Source organism: Triplophysa rosa, linkage group LG21, assembly GCF_024868665.1.
Source record: "Triplophysa rosa linkage group LG21, Trosa_1v2, whole genome shotgun sequence".
Lineage (NCBI taxonomy): Eukaryota > Metazoa > Chordata > Actinopteri > Cypriniformes > Nemacheilidae > Triplophysa > Triplophysa rosa.
This window is the reverse complement of record NC_079910.1, coordinates 15,532,521-15,558,449: the sequence shown is the minus strand read 5'-3', so window position 1 is coordinate 15,558,449 and position 25,929 is coordinate 15,532,521. Positions and strand designations below refer to the sequence as shown.

Below are 25,929 nucleotides of genomic sequence, written 5' to 3'. Positions count from 1 at the left end.
GAGGGGTCCCTCGGTCAGAGAGTACCAAAGCGGGCAATGGGTGGTTTCAAGGGAGGCAAACAGGTCTACCTGGGCCTGCCCGAACTGCACCCAAATGAGCTGGACTGCGCGGGGGTGGAGTCGCCACTCTCCGCAAGGCGTAGACTGACGAGAGAGCGCGTCGGCTGTCTGGTTCAGGTCGCCTTGGATATACGTGGCACGCAGGGAGCGGATCACCTGCTGACTCCACAGGAGGAGGCGTCGGGCGAGTCGTGTTAACTGCAGTGAGCGAACGCCCGAAACTTGGGCGGGTTTCTGGCAAACTGGATCACGTAGCCGAGACGGATCATCCTTCTCAGCCACCGTGACGGTGTGCGAAGCTCAAGCCACGCTCCCAGGGACCGTGACAGGGGGACTAAGGGAACGATCTGCTTCATCGACCCCCCCGGGGGGTGGTTCGATGGCTGGCAGTGCGGGTCTCTCGCCGGGGGGCCCCCGGGAAGAAGACTGGCTCTGCTGGTTTGCCTGCCTGGCGATGCAGGTCCCCGCACCGTCGATTTGAGAGTGCTGAGGGCTGCAAAATACATTCGATGTTGCGCCTCGCCAAGACGCAACATCGAGTGGCCGAACACCGTCTGACAGATGGTGAGAGCGGCTGTGAAGAACACCCAGGGAGATAGGAAACTCTTTTTGTGAAAAAGTGGGCGCTAGGCCCACGTGGGATGATGTTGGAATGGGGCAGGAACCGTCCCGGATCGACCGTCCAGCGATGATATGGCTGGAAACGGGCCCGATGGTGTTAACCTCCCTGTGGTCTTCCCGTCAGGGTCGCTTCTTCCTTGAAGGTTGCTGACGGGGTGGTGGTCTCCCCTTCGACGCCCTTTTCTGGGGTGCCACCTGGGTAGGGAGCGCTGGAACCGGAGCTGGCTTCGAAGGGGGCCGGGGCTGCTGGGGAGCAGAGGCCGCATGGAACTCGAAGGTCTATGGGCGGCCGAGTCCCGGCGGGGTAGAATATGGATGATCGCCTCCGTCTGCTTCTTCACTGTCGAGAACTGCTGAGCGAAGTCCTCGACAGTGTCACCAAACAGCCCACCCTGCGCAATGGGCGCGTCGAGAAAGCGGACTTTCTCGGCGTCGCTCATCTGCGCAAGGTTGAGCCAGAGATGCCTCTCCTGGACCACCATGGTGGACATCGCCCGATCCAGGGCCCACGCGGTCACCTTGGTCGCCCTTAGAGCGAGGTCGGTGGCGGTGCGGAGTTCCTGCATTAACCCCGGGTCGGTCTTCCTCGTGGATCTCTTTCAACGCCTTGGCCTGATGGACCTGCAGGATGGCCATGGCGTGGAGAGAGGAGGCAGCTTGGCCCGCGGCAGTGTAGGCCTTCGACACCAGCGATGCCGAGGTCCTACATGCCTTGGACGGGAGTTTCGGTCGACCTCTCCAGGTGGATGCCGCCTGCGGGCACAGGTGCACCGCGACTGCACGTTCCACCTCGGGCACGTCGACGTAACCCCTAGCCGCCCCACCATCGAGGGAAGAGAGAGCGACGGAACCGGTTTGACGTGTACGCGCCGAGAAAGGGGCGTTCCACGTCTTCGTCAGTTCCTCATGCACTTTCCTGGAAGAATGGAACCGGGGTTGGGCGCGGCTTGGAGTCGCGCTCAGAGCCCAAGAACCACGTGTCCAACCGTGAGCGCTGGGGGAGAGGCACCGGAGTGCACTCTAACCCAATGCACACGGCGGCCCGGGAAAGCATGGCCGACATCTCGACATCCGCTTCCTCCTGAGCTCGTCCCCCCTTGGGAGGGAGCTGCAGAGAGTCGTCGGGATCGGATGCCAGCAATTCGTTCTCCGATGCTGCGATGGACATCTCATCATCATCACGCATCGTGTCCGAATGCGTGAAGGAGGACGCTGATGGTGTGGCACCGCCAGCTAGGGAACGATGAGGCGAGCGAGACGGGGTGCGAGCGGTCCGCGAGCACTTGGCTGACGGATTAGCGATCGCAGAAATCCCCATATCACCCTCGCCGCTCGCCTTGGCGAACGGAACGGCCTTAGCCATCCTCGTCACAGCCCGGTAAGCCTGCGAGGTGGTGGCTGGTTCTCGGGAAAAGACAGCCACCCGTGACCGCAAAGTCTCTATGACCATCTGCCCGCAGTGCGGGCAAGATGAGTCCACGAAGGCTGCCTCAGCGTGTTGGACCCCCAAACACCTGACACAGACATCGTGCTTGTCCCCTTCCTCGATGAGGACACCGCACCCACGAGAACAGCGGGACATGCCGCGCTGGAGAAATTAGCTCTTTTAGAACGCAGACGGTGAGTCACCGTCTGCAACTCGAACACCTCTGGAACCGCCGAGACGCCCAGGGGAAGTTGCTGCAGGAAGGGACAGTCCGCTGCACCACGTCGTAGAACCGGCAATGTAGATATTTTTGCTAAGTAGAAAGAGTCGATCTTCATCAGCGAAGGCTCCGAAGAACAAAAGGTGAATGAATGATGGACGCCGTCTCCCTTTTATACCTGGATGTCTGGGGCGGAGTCCGGCATGCAAATTTAATTTGCCAATTTTCATTGGCCTTTTCTAAGTAGTCGGAAGCGATTGGTTCTCAGGGACGAACCCCATCTGTCGGTTCGACACAACGTCGAGAGACCGACAGAAAGGGAACTACAGTTAGTTCAAAATGCAGCTGCCAGAGTTCTAACAGGTCCAGAAAATACAATCACATAACCCCAATGTTATAATCCCTTCACTGGCTACCCATTAAATATCACATTGACTTTAAAGTTATTTTAATTACTTATAAACCCTTAAACTGTTTAGCCCCTAACTACTTAACAGGGCTTCTATCACATTTCAACCCATCACGCTCTGTAAGATCTCAAAACTCCGGATTTTGATAACACCTACTGTAGAATAACTAAATCCACCAAAGGGGGCAGAGCTTTCTCATACGTAGCACCTTCAGACACACTCTCCAAATTTAAATCTAGATTAAAGACACATCTTTTCAGCCAAGCATTCACTTAATGCATAATATGCTAAATAAACCACCGGGAGACTGCATTTATTACATATAATTTACTAGAATGATCTTGCTTGTTCTATAAACACCATGCACTGTGCTGTGTTTTACCTTTTTGTGTGTTTTTCTTATTTTCTCCTGTAAAGCAGCTTTGGGACAATGGACATTGTAAAAAGCGCTATATACATAAAATTGAATTGAATTGAATGTTTATGGGCAAATGGAAAGTAAAATTTGCTCTGTAGTGTAAGGCATTCGGGTATACTGGCTTATGTGTTTGACTTTGCTTGCTGCCCTTGCTTTTGGCTTTGATACCAAAGATGTATCACAACAAATACCACTAAAATGACTGGAAGCCTTTCAAATGCTTGAATGGGACCTGTTAGGGGTAGCTGTGGAAAGTTGAAGAGAGCAAACAAAGCCTTTGGCTGCGTAGCCTGATAAACAGTAGAGCAGTATCCAGAGTAATGCATTATTTGCTCAGGGAATTAATCAATTTTCACACATGCCCTGGCTCTTGCAATTATATAGAACAAAAATGCTCGATCACTTTCAAAAGCCAAAGGGACAAATAGTGGTCAGAGCTGTGAGTGCCGGCAAAAATTACACTTATTGCTGTCCTGGCATTACCTATGCAGATCTTTATCAGTGGCTCTTTTGTGACCATTTTGCTGCCCTACAATGACTTTCTATACACCCAAGCCACTGAGAGATTGGCTAAAATTATACTCCCTTCATGCTTGGGCTAGGTGGCAGCTTAGAAACAAGCTGCCCGTGGAAGCCAGAAAAAGACTGCTTATAATACAGGCTTCATATCTTCTTGACCTTTCATCTGCTTTTTCCTTCACCCTCTTTTTTCTTTTTATCCCTCCAACTGGTCTTTAAATGATGTGGCAGTGGAAAAAGGACAGATTGCTTTGAATGAGGACATAAATGCTGTCCCTTATTAAAAATAAGTATATTCAAGTGTGCAATTAGTGTACATCTTTTAAACTTAAAATAGGAAATTATACTTTCAGTCTACTTCTTATGTACTCGTATGTTCTCAGAAATATACTTACATTTACTCTTTAAGTATACTTGATTTTACTGAGTGTAAAGTTTAAGTACATTTGGCCTATACTTGTACTTCAGATTTTGATTGAGATATACTTAGGTATACTTGGCTTGTACTTTTGTTTATTATTTTACTTGAGTAGCCTTTTAAATACTTTTTTCACAAAGTTGGTGGTCTATTCTGTTTTTCTTTTTCTGGACAAAACATCTGTGCATAACTTGTCCCGCACTGTTTGTCATAGACCCACAAATGAGGTGTAAAATTAAGCAGCTTATTGAGGAGAGGTGTGCTACGCCTTTTATAAGTGATTGTGCATACTGTATGGTGTTCGTTTGGCAGGCATATTTTAACTAAGCAATGACAACTCTGAATTATACAACATGATTAAACTATACATATTCATTTATCTGTACTTACAAGTATAAGTTAGGGTGCTTTCATATTTGTAGTTCGGTTCCAATGGTCCGGACCAAAAATGTAGTCCTGGTCACTTACCGTTCATTCTGGCATTTTAACAGTGAACCTAAAGATATCAAACCTAACAGTTTACGTTTAGCTTTTATGATTTATGTGTTGAAACGGAATTTACCGGACATCCAAAACAATGCTGTGTGTTGGGTTCCCATTCTGTCGGTCTCTCGACGTTGTGTCGAACCGACAGAATGGGGTTTGTCTTGAGAACCTATCATCTTCTGAGTATTTAGAAAAGGCCAATGAAAATTGGCGAATGAAATTTGCATGCCGGGCTCCTCCGCGGATGTCCGGGTATAAGAGGGAAGCCGGCGTGCTCATTCATTCACCTTTTGTTCTTCAGAGCCTAGCATCTGATGAGCATCTTCCAGATCTTCGCTGATCTCATCCTGCTGGAAATCTACGACGTAGTGCAGTGGACGGTCCCTTCCTGCAGTGACTTTCCCCTGGGCATCTCGGCAAGTGACGGAAGTGTCTGAGCAATTCCTGTTTTTTCTAAAAGAGCAAATTTCTCCAGCATGGCATGTCCAGCTGTTCTCTTGGGTGCGACGCGCTCATTGAGGAAGGGGATGGACACGATGTCTGTCTCAGGTGTTTGGGTCTCCGGCACGCTGAGGCAGCCTTCGTGGATACATCTTGCCCGCACTGCGGGGGGATGCCTATCCAGACATTGCGGTCACGGGTGGCGGTATTCTTTATGGATAAAGCCACCACCTCGTCTGTTACCCGATCCGTGACGGCAGTGACTACAGCCCTGCCGCCCGATTCGGTTAACACCGGGGGTGATATTGGGATCACCGTGAACGTTAGACCGCCAGACTCAGGCTCACGGACCGTTCACGCCCCGTCTCGCTCGTCTGACCATTCCTTAAAAGACGGTCCTACCATGCCTAAGGCCATCAAACGTATTGTGTAACTTAGTTGACACGCGCCGGACGTCTAGTTATGGACGCTGCGCGCCGACTACCCCAAATTTTTCCCAGGTCGCCCGGCGGTGCCGAAACGAAGGGGAGAGCGCCTGCGATCGAACGGAAGCGTCATGGGGCGGCGGCGACGCCCGGGGGACCCCAGAAAAATGCCCAAAGTGCCTAATTTTTGAGTCACGGAACGAAGGGTTAGGCGCTCTCTTGGGCAGAACCACGAGGGGGCGACTCGACGTACTGTCCCAGCCTAAGCCACGCGCGCCTATCAGGTTGCGACCGGGCCTCCCGAAGAGCGCCTAAGCAACCCCCTTGCAGCCTAAGATGTGGTAGAAGTCGATCTTGTAGTTCAAAAAATCTCTCAGACAAAGAAGGTTCAGGTGTCAAGGAGTTAACTTTATTTGATCAGGCCAAACAAAGTGATATGTCCCAAGTCATCTGAAAACATATATTCTGTAGAATAAGAGCTTTCATTTGACACTGTATATAACTTGAACATGTTGGACATATTTGAGCGTGGTGAAAAATGTTCATGATCATAAACATACATGATTTTAAAAGGGCTATGACACGAGGATAAATAAGTTATTTTATGTACAATAAATTCCAAAATGGTGCACTTCTCTAAGACTCTAAGCTTTCAAACGATACCACATGTGATAGTTAGAGTTACAGAAATACATGTAAACATTAAGGGAATACTTTTACGACGTAATTTAATCTCAATACTATTTTGAGCTACCGGTATGCATTTTTAATATCAGTAGATATGTGGGTTGTTAACAAATAAACCATAAATGTGTCCTATGGTGTGCCAGGAAAACTTTAGAAACTAACAATGAAGACAAATCTCTTATATGTTATTTTATATTATACATATTGATATTAATACACTGTAAAAAATGATTCATGGCCCTAGTAAATATGGCTCAATTAAATAGGCTGATTTTCCTCAAAAAAATAAGTTTTGCACATTACTTAATTTCTTGCTATAAATGTTACTAAATTTATTGAGATTGCAGTTTGCTTAAAATAATGAGTAAACACAGCAAGTAATTTTTAGTAAAGTCGAATGAATCTGGTTATTAGTCAATTTGACAAAACATTTTAAGATTCGGTTAGATCATGTGACACAGCAGCGGCCATTTTCTGAAAATCATCTCCTCAGACGATAAAGGTGAGTAAACTTAACTTGTTTTATACTAAAATGTTTCATAAAATAAATCCCACCAATAGTGTGAAGATACATGTTTCTTAGTGTTTTCATTTTAAATAAGTTTAATTGTGGTGGTGCATGTTTCTTGGTGTTTTAAATAAGCTCCTAGATATCAAATGTACAGAAACGTGCGTGCACAGCGCACTTCAACTTTTGTGAGAAGAAATTTTATTTACGTTGCTTAAATGAGATTTATGGTAAACAATCACTATTGCCTACTTTTATGAAGGCATGAAAACACGTTGATAGTTATATTCGCCGTCCAGCTCCTTGAGCTTTTTACTTTCAATTTGACACAACGCGCCACATTAACAGACAACGTTTTAAGTGAGTTAAAAAGAGCGCGAAGCCGTCATTGCTTTATTTCAAACTGTTCATCTGTCTTTTATCTGTTTATCTATACCATGAGCGAGCGTTGCAATGCAACGCGACAAAAGCCTTGTTGTTAATGGTTCCTGTTATCTTTTGTCATGTGGCATCTTGAGGTGCGGACAGGGTGTGACCGTTTACCGTGAGCCTGAAGTGCGAGGCGGAGGCTGGAACAGCGGGCTCAAATCTCTATGCATTGTGTTGGTTAGAAACTTCCTTAAAGCGGCACACTGTCACTTTGCAGACACAGTAGAGGAGAATTGTGTCGGCTAAGGCTAGTGATTAATTTTTCTTTTATTGTAGTACCTATATAATTGTTTGTGTGTGTCATAAAAGCATATTTTGCATACTGAGCAGTGTAAGTGAACAAAACACAGTAGTGTTAAGTACAATCAACTTTGTTAGTGTGACATTACACTATGGCAATGTTGTGAAGTTCTGGTAAAGTTCCATTATGTGACTAATATCTTTGTTTTATATTTTAGTAAAGCCAATTCCTGAATGAATGTTAAAAAATCTTGGGAGACCTAATTTTCATAGTGAGGAACTTATACAGAACTAGGTAAGAACTTATGCAGAATCCACATGATGCAGCAGACCTGTGTGTGTACAACATAACAGTTCATATTGATTCTTTACATTATTTTAATTATCAGTATGTATATTTATATATTTTATACAATCTAAATTGATATTATACATTAATATCATATTGTTTTGTTTCAGGACAATAATGGTGAAGTTAATCAACCTTGCAGAGCACACAGTAATCACCAGAGGGGGGATCTCCAGATACTCCAGATCTCCATATTCAGCTCAACACTTAACATGCAAGCATACAAGACCACACACAAACATTATATAAATAACATAACTCTACATGGTTATCAAATGCACATACACACTCATGCATACAACACCACAAATATTAAAAACCATTAAAAACCACTAGCCTTAGCCATCTTGATGGTTACTGTTGTTATAATGTTGTCAGAATGCCTGTTGTTTAGTATCGTTTATTTGTTTTTGTTGTACAATGAAATTTACATTTCTGAACTGCTGTATGTTTCATGTTTAAATTATTCAGTGGAAAAATAAAGCTTTTAACATTTCACAGCTGTCCATTGTTTCTGTATTTTAGGTGTTAAGAACATAAAATTATTCATCTAAATGAGCTTACATTTCATCATGAGGGTAAACTAGACTTTTTTTGGTAGAAATAACAAAAATGTGTTAGTAAACACAACTTAAAATTGTGAGTCACACCAACCGAAAAAATTAAGCAAAATCCCTTGCTGGGAATAGGGTTAGGGTTACTCAAAAATTTAAGCAATGCCTACTAAAGAATTTAAGGTAATGCTGCTTAAAATTTAATGTAGAACTGGCTTAAAAAATTGGTCGCAAAAATGATGCACTATATTTTTAAGTAACTTCAGCGTAATTTTTTTTTCAGTGTAGTATATTATTAACAGTTTTCTAAATTTTTGCTGTCCCACCATAGGACACATGTACAGTATATTTGTCAACAGTTTTTTTTTTCAATTTTATTTATTACACTTATTATTTTGTTGGATTTTTTATAAATATCAATGCAAATCAGTCTCAAATATAATGTCACGAATTTTGCATGCAACCCAAACACTCCAACAGCACTTATCCTAAATGACTCTTAATAGGGACCAGAAAGGTTTAGATGCATTGTTTACACAAACACACGTGTATATGTCATTTATGTGGGCATGTTTTCTCATGCAAATGACACAAATGATCAGCAGAACATTTTCCGCATTAGTACAACCAGTCCATGTACGTCTGCTGTAAAACCTTTTCAGTTATACTAACATCTACTGTAGCTATCCCAACTAGTACAGCACAACTGTTTTACTATCAACTCTGACAGGTCACTAAGCTTCACTGAAGAGGACACTTTCTCCACCGTAACTGGTTAAAACAGTTATATTTCCAACAATATTGCAGACAGCATACTGTATATGCACATACACAGATACCCTTACCTCTGACAATGTTGTGACCCTGTGTCCTTTTCACCTGTACCACCACACTGAGACCAAACACATATGAAGTGAACCACTCTTTGGAAAACAAACCTTTTGACAGACCTTTTACAACTCACAGAAAGCTCAAACCAGTAATACCAGAATTAGGGAGGTGACTTGAGGGCTAAGCAAACACAGAAACATGTCAGGCTTACGTCGTGTATAGCATGCGACTACCTGTCCCGTTTCTAGAAAGCCCATTTCAAAAGCATGTTGGTTTATCAAGAGAGCTATAGTTAGTTACATAATAGTGCTGCCCGGAAAATCATTTAGAAAACAAAAGTCCATTCATGTTTTTTCAGCCTGCCCTGTAATGTCCACAAAAATGAGGTAGATGTCTCATACAGGAGAGTTAATGTTATTTTATGAAAGGACATTTACAATGGCTCCCTCCTTTTTCTAATGAGTCTAATTAAGTCTTCTAACAATTCCTCGGTTTTAGACGGTTTCATCAGACGCACACACCTGACCCCAAGTTAACTTTCGGTCTGTGTTTGGTTTTAATGTAACTATATATTTGATATATTAATTGTATTAAATTCAATTAAAACTACTCAACAGTTATTGATAATTTGCGGATGTCTACCGGAAGTTAACGAATATTAAGTGTAAACAGATCTGTATTACAAAGTCTAGTTCATGCTTTATTTTTGCATATGTGTACTCCTCCACATAGCCAGATTTGCCGTCGCACAACTTTCACATTCAATTTTACATTTACAAAACATTTCCGAGCTTAATTCTGTAAAACGCTCTTTCCTATCAGTTTGCGGTCATTTAGGATGGAGGAAAGGAGCTGCGCCTCACAGCAATGCAGTCAAAGATTTGAAATATCTGGGGCAAACAGGAAGTGCGTGACAGAAACTCCCATTCATCTTCATTTCGTTCAGAAAACATCCCAGTCCATCAGCACTCTTGTGCCTGCTTTAATCATGTTTTACTACACAGCCAGAGAACAGAAAACTCTTTAATACAGTAAGCCTATTTCTTAATTCTGTCCGCTTGCTTTCAAATCGCTCTCACTGTACTGTGATGCAACTCGCCGATAGGTCTGCAAGGCATCGCATGAAGTCAAACAAGCCAAAAAATATGATAAATTATTCTATAAGTACAGTAAATATAAGCACAGTATAACCTTGTTTTTTAATAAATATGATGTCTCTAGTTGAAATGTATAAAAATACATTTAAAAAAATAGCGAAAGTGTATAAACAATCAATATGTAGACCTTTCCCAAAACTGGAAAGTGTGGCTGGGTTGGAGTGAATTTAAATGTAAGACTTTGATAGCAAGGAAGCAGCTGGCCATGCGCCTGAGGCTACGTTTACACTACATGGTTGAGGTAGCCAAAATCAATTTACTTTAAACTTTTCTATCTGATTTGGCCCACTTTCAAATATAATTCTTAAGCAACCTTAGCGTTAACAATTCTATTGGAATGTCGTATATATTTCTTTTTACATAAATCACTGTTCATTTTAAGATCACAGTAGTTCTGAATGTGATTTAGCATAAGAAGCTTCTTAAAAAAGGAGAAACTGAATTGATACTACTGGGACAGATACTCTGTTCAAGCGAAACGTTGAAGAAACATATCCCAGAAATATTATTGGCAAATTTGTTTAGTAGCATTCACGTATTTACTTTTTATTTAGCTATAAATGTTACAAATCCAATGTTTAAGATTGTCAAATATTTCTAATATTAAGCATAATTCTTCGGGTTTTAAAGGTGATGAGTTTAATTTTGAGGAGGATCTATAGAAATGCAAAATACCATACATAACTATGTCTTCAGAGGTGTATAAAGACCTTAAATAATTTGGCGTTATGTTTTCATTACCTTAGAATGAGCTATTTCTATCTACATACACCGCGGGTCTCCTTTCATTTTATTAGTCATGTTATTTCTAAAGTAGCCCTAAACGGACAAACTGCTCTACAGAGCGCATTTCGTAAATACATTATCTCCTTCGGTAAAGAATTGAAAATGTGATGACATCTTAGTTCTGTGTCAGCTACCGTAGTGCTTCGAAAGAGGGGGTAGGGGTAGAGTGAGCTGTTAGTTGGAATTCCCAACATCACCTCTAGATGGCGCTAAATTTCTTACACTGGACCTTTAAAAATCGCGAAACTATATGTTTCTGAATCAGGTCCCTTTATTCATATTCAAAATATATCAAGGCCGGAAACTATTTCTATGTGTTAACTGAAAACAAAGAAGGGTTGCTTATAAACACAAACGTGAAAAGTCAAAGCAGAAATACGGGAACTGGCTCAACGCTGAGAAACCAGACTCATTATTAGAACCTCTATGTTTTCTTTAACATTTGACAGCTCTTCAAAGACTCTTCTCTCTGTTTACACAGAACAAGACAGAATTGCGCAATACATTTTTCCTCAGAATCAGGAGGCCAAAAAAGCACATTTACTACAGAAATGGAACGACAAAACACAGGTGATAAGATTTAATGCAGGATTGAATGCTGCCCATCATAAGTGCTCAAATGCTTTAAATGCTCTCTGGTTGTGTTACTGATAAGATTTAAAGAACACAAAACTATGATAATATCACTTGACTCAAAGCACTCTTTTCTGACTGGATAACAGCACACCTAAGACGATCAGCTGTGCAAATCGGAACACCTTAGATGGCGTTCTGCTATGACCTGCTGAGCAGATTATGGTTGATTCATCCCAAACATTTTCCAATGATTTTCGTCACAACATGTTATGACAGAACCAAGCAGATAAACAGGAAAGCACTGTATGTCACACATTTTCTCAAGGCTCAAGAGTTAAAACCAAATAAAGTATAGAAATGTATTACGGCAGTCCGATTGCTGACATTTTTCCGTTATGGCACGGATTTACCATATAGTCTAAAAATCAAAATGATCCAATAAAATATTTCATATCACAATTTTCTCTTAAATGGTTTATTATGCTACATCAACCAGCTAAATATAAAAAGCAAATTTGTAACTTAATTAAACATGGAATGAGTAAAAAGACACGTTAAACATAATGGGTCAAGTTTACAGTACCTGAACGAGTCTTTGTTTTTTTGGAATAACATCTTAAAATGATGTGACTGACCTGTCAAGTATTCCAGAGAGCCGTATAACACTATATAGTCTACAGTATATATATATATTACCTGTTAGGTGGTCTTTAAGAGAAGATCAACTATCTTAAAGACAAAATTATTGGTTTCTATAAAATCATTTTTCTTCTGAATTTCAGGAAAGTTAAGAAAAATAATGGGTTGCTCAATGGATAAATCATCATATCAAAAGCTCAATGCTTGTGTGTTCTTGCCGGCATGTTGCCGTGCAGCTGCTAAGGTGTTTTCTGAAAGGCTGCTTTCTTCAAAATAATCCACACCCAAGTCTCTAATATCCAGATCGTGCATATGGCCCAGGGGTCATGCGTCATATAAAAAAACCCATAAAATATGAATTCTGGAAAATTCACTTCAAAGTTATAGTAGTCAACAAAATATAGACGTTTCATCGTCCTGGCCCGAAGTCAACTTCCAGTCTGTGTTTGGTTACAATATAACAATTTATTCTATATTGAATTTATATTATTAACCTTAATCTACTGTATGTTCTATTTATTATTTATATTCTCTGCTTTAGCATTACAAATGAACTTCCACACTACATCTTGAATCGTTGTTTCGTTTTATAACAGAATTGCCTTTCAATAACACAGCCAAGTTGTAACTCCATTCATACAATAGAAGAACATGTGCTATACACGTCAGCGAAAATCTATTTCTCAAAATACAGTATACCCTGAATGTGTGTGTGCGCACGGAGGTGCATCTGCATACATTGTGTACGCAAGGGGGTGTGCGCCTTCTTGTGTGTCCTATAGCGTGCATACGAGTTTGTGGGAGAGAATGAGAGTGGTGAGTAGTCAGAAATCCCTGAGGCTTTACAGAAGTGTTATCATTTCAGCCACATGTAACAGCTTGTTAAGGAACTCTGGGATTGTGGAGACACCCAGCCCGGCAACCGCGCACCCAAGCGCACTTCACCTAAAGAGTACGACTAATCTTCAAAGAGGCAAAGACGACTGTGTATACAGTAAAGAAATCAGCAATTATAGTGTAATGTTGTTGCAAAGTTTCATATGAATGCACTACCTTTACTGAGAAGGTTCAACTTAATTTCAAATGTTTTATTTTAACTTAAAATTGTACATTCTAATTCAAAAATGTTTGGTATTAAAGTTCACTCAAAAATAAAAATGATGTCATAATTTGTTCACCCTCTTAAAATCAATGACTATTTCTTCTGCAAAACACAAAGGAAGATGTCTTTGAGAAGTGGTTTTGTGTCCATACAACGGATGAGAATGGGGTCCAGTGTTGTTTGGTTACCAACATTCTTCAAAATATCTTCTTTTGTGTTCTGCAGAAGAAAGAAAATCATACAGGTTTGGAAGGACATGAAGGTGAGTAAATGATGACAGAATGCTCATTTATAAGTGAAATCCCTTTAAGTTGCATTTTTATTTGTGAAGGTAATCCAAATGTGTGTCTTTATGATGCGTGGTCTTATTACATTTATTATGTTGTAAAGAAAAGGCTCAAAGTTCAGCCTTCAGTCTTAATATAATGAGGAAATGAGAAAGGATATCAACTTCTTATGTGTGCTTCTTTCTCAAACAGTTTAAGTTGTTAGTCTTGTTTTGTTCCACTAGTTCCGATGGATAAGGCAATATATGCACAGCTGTGTCTGCACATCAGTACACACACCTGTCTGACAAGTGTACACGTTTGTCCCCAGATTACTGTATTTGTAAAAGGTCTGTATTTCAAATGATCTTGTAATCTTACTTGACAGTTGAATTGAATTAGATGTTTTATTTAAAATCTATTTTTTGCATTGTAACACATGGCCTCTTATTTCGCTAGGACACGTTTGAAGCTGCAAAACGTATGACGTTAAAACGTGATTTTAACACAGCCCTAACAAAAACGTACAATTACTAGAAAAAAGCAATACTGTAGCCCCACACCTAACTCCGCCCCATGTCTACACCCGACGCATCATGATAACCTGCTAGTTCTTAATGGGTTTGTCGCGTTGCGCCATGCCACATCCGGTGTGGACAAAATGTAATATTATAATGGCTTCTAAAGCGTTTCTAATGTCTTTTGCCATGTCGCGCCTGCCGCGAAAGCAAATCGTACTTAAATGTACGAATAAGATCCAACAAATTCATACGAATTATCAATAACTATCCACATCATAAAGCAATTTTGTTTTTGCTGTGAGATTGTGTTGAAAATTCTGAAAGTGCAAGTGGAAACCCTAGCAGCGAATTCATAAACCATGAAGCAAAAAGGAAAATTTGAAAGAAGAAAAAAGTTTGTTTATTATATGCAGTTTGTTTGAAAACCATGAAAAATTGTTTCAACTGAGTGTAGCGTTTTCTTCTCTCATTTTTAGTTAGCTTCTTAAAAGTTTGTGTTAATTTTTATTGGCACGAAAAGAATACCATAATACTGTGGATAAGACAAAATAAACGCTGCATGTTTTCCAAAGACATGAGCTATTGAGCATTTCTTGTAGCTGAAAAACGAATGTATATGGCATAGATATAATGCAAACAGTAAAGCTTAAAAAACGCAAGCAACGAGTGGTCACATGACAGTGTTGTGTAGGGAACAGAGTGATTAACTTATTACTGTAAACTGTAATTGAAGTCAATTGTATTTTAGCATCACTGGGGTGTATTTCACAAAATGTTTTTTAGTTGCAAAAATGCAAGCAGTCAAGTTTTACCACCAAGTTGCACAGTACACAATTTCATCGAAATAGTTTTGGGTTGCTTGTGAAGTGAAAATGACTACAGGTGTTGGTGCTGTGAGTGATGTGCCAGTTTGATTTGGTTGAAAAGAAGGAGAGGGGCAAATTAGTTTATTAATCTTATTTACTTTCATAAAAATCAGAGGATCAAACCCCAAATCTGCAAATCCAGCATTCAGTCGAAACTTGCAATATAAATTCTCATAGAATGTATTTATTAGCAATATATTGAATAATTTGTTTATACTTTAATAAGCCCCTAATGATATAGCCCAGACAATAGAAAAATATCAGTTTATACCAGAGTTTCTATTTTAAAGCGAGAAAATGTATGCGGTATGGATGTTACAAAAAAGGACGCACATTTTTGACAGAACACATACTTTGTAGGATTTCTGTGAATTAAAATGTACAAACCAGAAGCAATAATACTAGGGATGCACCGATGCCAGTATCGGTATCGGGCCCGATACTAAGCTCATGTACTCGTACTCGTAAAAATGCACTGATACCAAAGACCGATACCTCATGTGACATAACTGACAGAACTGACAGAAATTTGTGGTGAAATTTGCATGAAAGTTTGTGAAAAGCACATGAAATTGTTTATTTTTCATAACGTGTTTAAGGTGGAGTTGTTTGTAATTAAGAAGTTATTTTATTTTTATTGGTCTCACTGTGTTGTGAAAAGCATCGGTACAGGCATTGGTATCGGCGAGTACCAGAAAAAAAATATTGGTATTCGTACTCGATCTTTAAAAAATGGTATCGGTGCATCCATAAATAATATCCAACAAATGGAGATCTCTTTATAGAAAACTAAATAGTTATTTTATTACAATTTTTATGTGCCAAATTAATATGGACCGTAATGGATGTGAGTTTCATTATGGATGTGACAATTCACTTAACTGACTATTGAAAACTATGCTTTAAAAACTTTAAGAGAGACATCTCATGGGTTTGTAAACCACTAAATATTGACAACTGACATTTGCATGGAATTGCTCAAAGGCTAATGTAAAAAGATCACACTAGAACATCTAAGCGTTGTAAGGCTGTTCTTGATCTAAAATGAACCATGTCGTGCCTAATGTAACCTGCATTAATGTCTTACAGTAGCAGCCACATTCTTAATACTTCCTTTTTTAGTGATGAGTAATCTTTTGTTGTTCCCATTTGGCACCATTTAAGATATCTCGCATTTAGTCTTTGAGTGTGACTTTTAAACAATCCTCTCTTAAGCCTCAATGGAAAACACTGAGTCATACCGCGAGAACCACGCCAAACAGGAGAGTTGGAAAACTTATTTACTCCGTGTTCAGCTGTCAAAGGGTCATTGTCAATAAGGGCAGGTAGGCGGTTGTGGAAGGGGGTGTTATTTTGCGGCTGTGATCAGAGTGAAGTGAGCGTGAAGAGGTTATTCTATATCGGAACGCGCGGTTAGCCTTCTGTCGAGCTGTCTGAGACGAGCTGAATTGGAATGAAGTATGCTACAAGTGCCAGCACACCATGTCCATGCGCACTGGGAGGAATGTGGGCCATTGTGCCTGTCAATAGGGAGGACGTTTTCCAAGTGGGTGTCTGTTGTACGCGACTGTGTGTATTTGCATTTTTGGTTGTGTGTTTCTGTGCGTGTTTCAAGAAGGAACGAGCCAGATCTTACTCGGTGGGTGGCATCATTATAGAATATTGTTTCCTCTTTTCAGCAGTGCCTTGGAAAGCCGTGGTGACCATGTGAGATGGTAATTACATTCGCTACAGCCAGCAGAAATCATGACCTCCATTTCTGCCGAATTGGGTGACAGAAAATCAGTGTAATGCCAAGAAGTTACAAAGTGACTGTTGGTACACTAAAAGCGAAAGAGATAACTTTAGCTGAGAAAGAAGTTACGCGGTTTCAGATCCGAGCTACAAATCTAGCAAAACAAAACTGAAAGGTAGCCCAAACATTTTTTTGACATGAGCAAAGCATCCATAGATTTTCAGTCATTGATCTACAATGGACGCACACCAGGCCAAATCACTCATTCTACCAGATCTCTAAGATGTAAAACAGTTCACAAACAGCCTGGAAAAGCAGCTTTTAAATTATTCGTATTGATCTGTTCTAAAGTATTAAAAACATAGAAATGTCTTTTATATTAACTAAAGACTGTCCTGCAGGGAATAGTTTCCTAACAGGCCCCATAGGACACAGAGCGTTGACTATAAACCCACAGCGGGATACTGTCAGGACTATACACCAGACCTGTCTGAAGTAAGGCAGCATGTAAAAGCAAGTCTGCTCTACAATCCCACCATTTTTTTTTCAAAACTACTAAATACTAACAAGACAAAATACTTGCGCTGTCTGAATATCAATGAGCTAGAAGCCTTCCATTCGTTGAACTTCCACAAAACATACAGCCTAGGGAAAGCGTTTTTTAGTTGAACAAAGCAGAGCCCTTTGTGGGCTTACAGTAAATTTGTCTAACCATATTGGAGAAGCCTTAGTTTGCAGTGAACAACTGTTTTAGTGTTGCTCAAGAGCAGCAGTGTTAGATTTCTCCAGTTCATACTAAAATGAACATAAAACCTAATCCTAATGGCAGTAAAATTCCCTATGTTCATTTGAAAAAGGGAGGTTTATGTGGGACACATACATTACATTTTTATTCGAAATATTTAGAGAAAGCTGTTTGGTATGTGGTGGTGGATGTAGTTGGTGTGTACAATGGTTGTAATGTTATCACCCCTTGGTTGGTACATAACTGTGTTTCTGGTTCAACTTTGCATGCGGAAAATAGACAAGGTGGCGGACCATGAAGTTCCCCTAACACTATTGAGCTTCCCTAGTGAAAAATACATTTACTCAAATGTTAAATGTTCATGCTAAGTACACTGCAAATCCCTATACATATTTATGTACTCAATAAAAATATCCTGCGATGGTACTTTTGGTATACTAAATTCGTATACTGAAAGTCCGCTAAATTTTAACAACTGATTTTGTGATGCACTAATTCAACCAAAAATATGAAGTGTGGAATGCTGAACACACACTTGTAGCAGAAGTGAGGCGGGGCTGTCAGACGCTGCACGAGCAAAGTTCTCCTGCAGAATGATTACTTTTCAATCTGATGCTGATAAGAATCAAAATAAAACCCTGAAAAAGAGGCAACGATAGCCCTGTGGTTAGCGTGCCAAGTGGACTCATGGCCGACCCGATTCCATCTCGTGAGTCCTTTGCCAATCACGCTTCCCTATGTCTGCCCAAGACTTTCCTGTGAGCTCTCTACAGTCCTGTCCAAATTAAGGCATGAAAAGCACCTAAAATATGACTTAAAACAAAAAATTACATAAAAAGCACAACGATCAAATGTATTTTTTATTGACGCGCATTGCGTTATGCAATTGACTGCATTTGCACTGTTCTGGGAAACTAGTTAGTATAAAACCGTTAAGTACTCCATTTAGGACAATACTACCCTTTTTAAATTCATATAGTTGAATGCATAGTTTAAGTGCACAGTGTATAGTATGTCATTTAGGCAACACAGTCTCGCGGAAATTCGTGAAATTGTCAAGAAATGTAATCTATTTATTCCTGCTTCCCCTAATTTCCCCTTTCGTTCGTGTCACTCAGCACGACTTTCAATCTAATGTGTTTTAATATGCGGTATCTTTCAAGTATATATCAACGCAATCTGATGGGAATTCGTATATGTTTCAAGAGGTGGCTCATTCGAGTGAATTCCTACAATCTCATTTGTACGATTTTTTTATGATTTTTGACTTTCCCTTGTGATATCAGGTTTAGGGGCGGGATTAGGCTGGGCCTTTATCGTTGCTTTGCCAGTTTGTAAAATCTGTGCGTTTTAGCTAAATTAGCCTTTGCGGCTGTAATTTTAGAGTTTGGGGTGAGGTGTTGGTTAGCCACCTCCTTAAATATGTACGACTTCCTTTGATATCAGGTTATAAATATATATATGTACATACACACGCGGTCTGTGTATTGAAAGTTGTGCTGAGTGACAGGAAAAAAAGGTTGTGCTGATTCGTGCCCATGAACACGAATCAATAGAGTCTAAATTGCCTATGCCACGGACTGCCTTGAGACTGGGTTGCAATTTAGGACACAACTTCAATGAAAACCAACCAACAAACCACCTAGCGACAACCCATAAATCCTTAGCAACACTCTGTCAACTTCCCAAGACACACTAGCAACTGCATAGCAACACACTTATGGCAGTTTTGCACTGGCATACACCATGTTTCAGGTTAGAGCGGTGGGAAAAAAAAGATTAAAACTATTTACAAAGACTGTTAGGCCCAAATAAACAGCCAGTGGCTCTGAAGACTAGCTGCAGTGTTAAATGCACATTAATTGGGTACTCAACCCCAGTGCCTCATGGGATTAACTGTGTTCTTACTGAGAACAGCACTGCCCACTGACGTTTAGTAAAATCACCCTAAATCCATTCTCACCACAGCAGGAATCACACAAAGGAGTTTATCCCTGAGACAGCGCAATAATCCAAACGCAGACATTACCTTGGAGAAAATCTGGAGGTGGCAGCAGCTGAAGAGAGATATGTGGAATTTAGAGAGATGTTGATAAATTGGATTAAGGGTTTATTTAGTCATTATGTGCACAGGGCAGTACAGAGCAGTCTGAGAGTTTCAGGACATAATGACAGAGATTCACCGGGACTGATCGAAGAAGTTTCTCTTCGTCTTCGATTTAGTTCGCCTAAATGAACTGAAAATTCGGTCCTCATTTACTCATGCTCATGTTATTCTAAAACTATATGGCCCAGTTTCAATCAACAAAGCTTATCTTAAAACAGGACTACGCCTTTGGTAAATTAACAAATTAATTTCGCTTTTAATGAAATGCCTTAGAAAAAAACATTACTGGTGTGCATCTTGAGACAAACAACGAAGACATATTTAAAGATATGGCAGGGTCAGTTAATTTCAGTTAAGACAGCTCAAACTTTCATTTGAGTCTGGGACTAGCCTTGTCTGTGAAACCGGAGTTACTTTTTTTTCATAAAACACATAAAACTTCTCTACAGTATATGCATTGCATTCTACACCGTTTGGGCAGCTTGTTCCAAAGATGTTTCTTGTGGTATATCTTGTGAGTAATGAAATGAAATAACGTCTCTAAGTCGCAATCATGGATGCTGATCGAAAACTACCACAGAGAAAAAGATGCCATCTCTTCCACCCTATTACTCTGTCACTTGCTGTCTTATAATAAATGTTATATGGGTCCACAGATTAAAAGCATACAAAAGCGAAATAACCATCTGGTGATGCATAGAAATGAACCCTCTCACATCTGTGTGTATGCAGTTTGTGCACTTCAACATGTTTGTGGTATTCTTGTAAATTCTGAGTCTGATATTAGCGTCCCAGCGGGGCTTCAGAGTATCTCTGGATTTGCCAATTATCCGCTCCCAGTCAAGTTGGGTCAGAATGAAAGAGCTTCGACCTATTTGTCTGTGAAAAGCTGTAGCAGACTGAATAGACAGCCTTCAAAGAACAAACCATAGCCCCTGCCCTGAGCGACCTCTTCTTTCTGCTGTGCCCCAGAAGAGCCCAAACTTTTACAATGCACTCATTGCTTGGCTCATCCAGCCAGCATAGTTAACACGCGATATGACATAAAAATTTCAGTTTAATTGAATTATTTGCTATAACTGACTGAGTAGTGCTGTCATTGCATGTTATTTGCTACTGTCTGGGACGGATCTCAAGATTTAAAAGTTGACTTGCAGATTTTGCAAGTTTTGCATGATTATCGTCATATTTATATAAAATATATTTTGAATAGGATAATTCTAATACATACTTGATTCTTCTTCTGTTGAATATGCAATGTGCAGTTAAAGAGATTTTTCTACTTGACATAAACCTTCATTAAAAAAAATCTGTTCGGTTCGATCATTTTAAATAATAGCCTATTATTTACTTTAAACTGTTAGTTAAGCAGATTTCCTAACAAACTTTTACAGTAACGAAAGATCGCCTCATTTGTTTGTCTCACTTTAAACAACTTGTAAGTTTTTATTTTGTTAAATTCATGCAAACAAAAAATCTAATAAACCTACAATAACCGCGTAACAACATGACATTTAGGAGTCAATTAAACTCATACCCTTGCGTGACGCGTAGGTTATACAAGTTTACTCTGCAACAAATCATGAATCATTCATTGTGCTTCACCCGTTAGTTCAGATGAGTGAAAAGTTTCTTACCCTATTTCACGTTATCCACGTTAAGATCCAGCGGGTTTCTGTCTCAATCGAAGGAGCAGTGATGAACAAGTGACACCAAGACACAAGTCTCAAGCCAAACTTTTGCGCACATTCCATGACCCTCCCCATCCTGATGCGCTGAGCGCGCGCACCCTGTCCGGACTCCGCACCGAGGCGAGCGCCATCACTGTACAACAAACACAAAAGTTAGTGTCAATGTCCAACAGCTTTAGTGCAGAGAGACAGAATATTATTATTTCAAAAGAAAATTCATTAACACGTTTAACCTTGTGTCTGCTAACATAAGGCTAAGAGATTACAGAATACTGAGTATGATCTATTGTGACACGTTTTTTATTAAAAAAAGATGTAAACGTTTTAGCGTTTTATTAAGGATCACGTTTCAAAAAGCTAAATATTTCTCATCGTTTTTGTTTAATCAACTTCCCGTTTTAGAGTTTTTTACGTAAATAAACCACTTCTGAAACACAATATCATTACTGTTTGTACTGGACCTTCGATTCAAGTCTAAAAACAGCTTAATTGTAGTAAAGTTAGGGTTTAGGCTACTGTGTGACAACTTGCCCCGTTTTCTCACCGCTATGTAATTAAATTATAATTTTATAATTATAATTAATTTTGTAATTATAATCATAAAACGCTATATAGTGCTTCTTAGTTTCGAGTTGCAAAGCACGTGCACTAGTTTGAGTCAACTTCCATTGTTTTAAACACGCTTGATTTGAAATGACTTCAGATCCCACAGCGCAGACTATCTAAAGTTCTAGATAGCACCCTACACTCCGCCACACTCTCAGTGAGTCCCGCTCACCTCCACAGCTTTTAAACTCATTATTACTGCGGCTAGTCGCAGGTCTCTCCGAGTGCTCCCTCAAAGTCCTTTAAACCCATTTAAACTGCAGGGTCCACAGGACGTCAGCAAAAGCGCTTATCCCATCTACTCTACTTTCAGCGTGATGTGTTTATATGAGAATGTAACTGGGTTCACACCAAATGCGAATTTGCGCGAGTAAATTACAAAGTCACTGCAAAGGCGCGTATAGACGCGTACTCGCGGCAGGCGGTGCGAATGACGTAAATCATAAATTGTCAGAACTAAGAAATGTAGTTATGGTCACGCACTCCCACTGGAGTTTCCCATTATGGGAATTTCGATAAAAGTCTTCTTTATAAAAGAAAAAAATCCTACGCAATATATATATATCTGTACCCAGAAATCAACGACAGAACAGAGTGTCCCCTATCATGAAAATATTTGTCAGATTGCGTCACTCACGCGAAAATAACGAACTTTTCCCGCGAGTAATAGCGTGGAACGTGATTGTTCGCGTTTGGTCTGAACCCAGCATTAGGGATTTTATTCGCGTTTCTGCGATTAGCCTCTCGCTGCGGGCTGCGGTGGATGTCCAACCCGTCCCACATCCAAGTGTGATGTCATAAGCCACGCCCATGTCAAAATACGTCACATTCTCATTAACATTGAAGCAGTAAGACGCCAACAGTAGGTGGTGATAATAGACATAATCGTTTGTGTTACCTGAAACACGAAACCTTTACCCTAACCCACACCCTAACCCTAACCTTACTCTAACCATCGAAACTACCTATGATTGTTAAAATTGACGAAAAAACACGTTTGGGTGATGACGTCAGACTCGAAACACCTAGGATTTAGTGAGACTTTTTTGCACATGCGTACGTATAACCGGGTTTCTGAGGCGGAACACTTGTTGTGCCGTATTGGACATGGGCGTGTCTTATGACATCACACTTGGATGTGGGATGGGTTGGACGTCCACCGCAGGCGCAGCGAGATGTAGGCCTACTTGGTTTCTGCACGCGGCGGTTGGTGATGTCGTTTTGTCGTCCACCGGTGTTCTGACAATTTATGCTGCCAACACTGGCATAAATTGTCAGAACACCGGCAGTAAGTTATGGTCGAAAGCTCATATTAGCTAGAGATGTGTAATTTATTTTGCTTACCAAGGCTGAACATAAGCTAGAGGAGGTTAAACCTTCGAGTGGGTTTCGGAGTTGCCTATTATCTTTTACGAATTGTGAAAGTGAATATGAACGGCCATGTGTCAGGGATCACTTATTTAGCCTTTATGTAACATGCTGTAATGGCTTTTTTCCATTTTTGTGGAAACGTCTGTCCAGCCATGCATGTAATTGGTCCTTCTGCTGCCTCTTAGTTTTTACAAAAAGTTGACTCATAAAGAGGTGTAGCACGTTTGCAATACTAAACTGGAGGATCAACTTCACTATAACTCTAATTTATACATCTACAAAATTTTAACAAAATTCAGTTGATTGAAGACTAACCCTGCGTTTCATTCTGACTATGAGAGTACCGTTAGCTGTAGATGACCCAAAATGTGTTCCTTGGAACCCACTTAAGGCTAAAATACACTACGAGACTTTTGCCCAGATTTTCAGTCTGGGCTTGTTGCAGAAAGTCTGTGCAGTCTGCAGATTTGATCAGTTAGTGTGTTTCTATCTGAAACTTCAAAAAGTCTGCAAGTGTATGATGTCTAGTTAAAAAAAAATCGGTCCAGATTTTAAAAGTCTTGTAGTGTATGCCAGCCATTAAGCGCTGTTGCTGCGCAATAAACATAGAAAACCATAGAAACCATAGAAAAATGAATTTTCAAACAACATTGCGAATTGCATGCAAGGGGACATAACGCTTTATTATTTAAGGTCTTTATACACCTATGAGGACATAGTTATGTTGTATTTTTGTCAAAAGAACGTCAAAAAAAAAAACTACACACAGCACTTTTATTTTTTCATGTGGCGATTGGTGACACATTTTCCATCTCTTTTATTGTCTATGTTTGCAGCACAGCAATCATAAAATTGAAATCTTATTCTGTCACCAGATGTTGTTAACTATACGGATATCTCGTTGATTGTGGACAGTGGCATAGATTTCTTTTAATCTTTACTAAAATGTGTTTGTGCTCTAATTGGATTGTTTTTGGCATTATTGTTGATATTTGTGTATGCGTGTTGGGGTATACAATGTGTTTATAATACAAAGTGAATGGCCTATACAATATTAAAGTTTATAAACTGTGGGTAATTTAATGAGCAGTCATAACAAATTCAACATTACCTGCCTTTTGGGTTCTTTTAGGAAGCGTGTTTTATTTACCACTTGGTCACACTAAATTCTTTTCTACATCAATAAAATAATACATTGGGGGACATTTAGGTTTTGTTTACGAGACTGTAGTTTGGACTCTCGCTTGGCAGATTACGGTGTGCGGAAAGAGTTGCGTTAGAAGGATCACAGAGCACACAAGGGATGCTCTGAAAGCTCCTTTACTGCCTAGGCCACTATTGTTCTTTAAAATGTCTTTTTTTTGTTGTCATGGTGACGTTGACTGTGGAATGTGCGAAGTCACTTAATGAGCTGTGCTTTTTTTCTCACTCCATTGTAAATCATGGCTGATGTGTATATTTTAAGATGGCACTCGGGACAAATATAGATAGGAGCAATTAAGACCCATCAATCACAGCTTTCGGAAAACCTTTTTGTATTTAGTCAAACCTTTTGTCTTTCGGCGTACTTGTGTTTGGAATGACCTCGGTGAGACTGCTTTATTTCTTTGAACTTTTGAGAGTCACGCTACTATTTTTTTTTAGATAAAGAAAAGTGAATGTACTTTTTTATATTTATTTAATTTTTATAGCTTAAGTAACCAAAACATGCATTCCACGCACTAACATGTTTTTTAAAACAGGACAGAAAGTTAAACATTATTTTCGGACTCTTGCATGACATGTCTTGTCTCCAGTAATATACAGTAGTACTGCCCTCTGGTGTAAGTGTAGGAAACAAACCACACACAGAGGCGACACAGGAGCACTGGAGCGTGTACTTTGCATCCCACATCACAACCAGCATCACAGTGGTGATATCGCACACTTCTCCAATATACTTAAAGTGCCCAAGGCTTTGGAAAGAGCGGGAAGCTGTTGTTGGAGATAACACAGTCAGAAGAAAAGTAAGGCATGGAGTCTCCGATGGCATTAGCAAGGCTCACTCGCTCGTGTGGAGAAAGACAGGGACTTGAATTTGGATTTAGATGAGGGTGGTGAGGCTTTTGAAATTGCTGGTACTGTGATGAGACTGAGAGGAGAACATTAGAAAACTGTGAAAATACGGTTATATGAATGTTGAACAGTTAATTAAAACAAACAAAATATGAACCATTAATCGCGTGTTATGGTTCTGTGTAAATTCAGATTTACGCAAATGGTTAATCATAAGATTATTTATTGGGTCCTTTTCACCCAGCATGGATTTAAACTGAGAACTCTGAAATATTAGTCCAGATCTTTAATCACCTTTCTTTGAGCATTATACAATGTTTAAGCAAAGAAATTGAGTTTCCCGTGTCTCGCAGTTTATTTAGTGTTATGAGTAATTATATGAGTAATGCTCAGCAACTGAATGTGAACTAAGCAATGAAATGCAAGACAGTTTTACCCAGGGCTGTCTGCCATCCTTAACTGTCATTTATCTCTGTGTGCGATCTTGAATCATGCTGCAGAATGTTTCACGGCTAAATTTAATTCTAGATGATCTGTTTATGTGAATTCTGAGCTGTCATTCACTCAGAGGCAAGACGCAAGTCAAAATATTGTACACTAGAGGGCACTCACTTGCTTTGAGTTTATCTTGAGTGTCTTCCAAGTTAATACACTACTTTTACTG

At 40.2% G+C, this 25,929-nt stretch overlaps 1 protein-coding gene and 1 long non-coding RNA gene across 4 annotated transcripts in view; one reads left to right on the top strand and one right to left on the bottom strand.

Annotated features, from left to right (window-relative positions):
* chl1a (cell adhesion molecule L1-like a) overlaps nt 1-21,308 on the bottom strand; it is a 74,116-nt gene extending 52,808 nt beyond the window's left edge. For 2 of the 3 annotated variants that reach the window (XM_057363044.1, XM_057363040.1), the window contains exon 1: nt 9,057-9,185. The gene's annotated coding sequence lies outside the window, so the exon portion shown is untranslated. Of the gene's footprint in view, nt 1-9,056; nt 9,186-21,179 lie in introns of those variants that run through there. The other variant, XM_057363041.1, reaches the window with a different exon arrangement.
* LOC130571821 (uncharacterized) lies at nt 7,299-8,600 on the top strand. Its single transcript, XR_008965128.1, has 3 exons — nt 7,299-7,399; nt 7,527-7,603; nt 7,768-8,600. It is a non-coding gene; the product is annotated as an uncharacterized LOC130571821 (long non-coding RNA).
* Nucleotides 21,309-25,929: the final 4,621 nt, after the last annotated feature.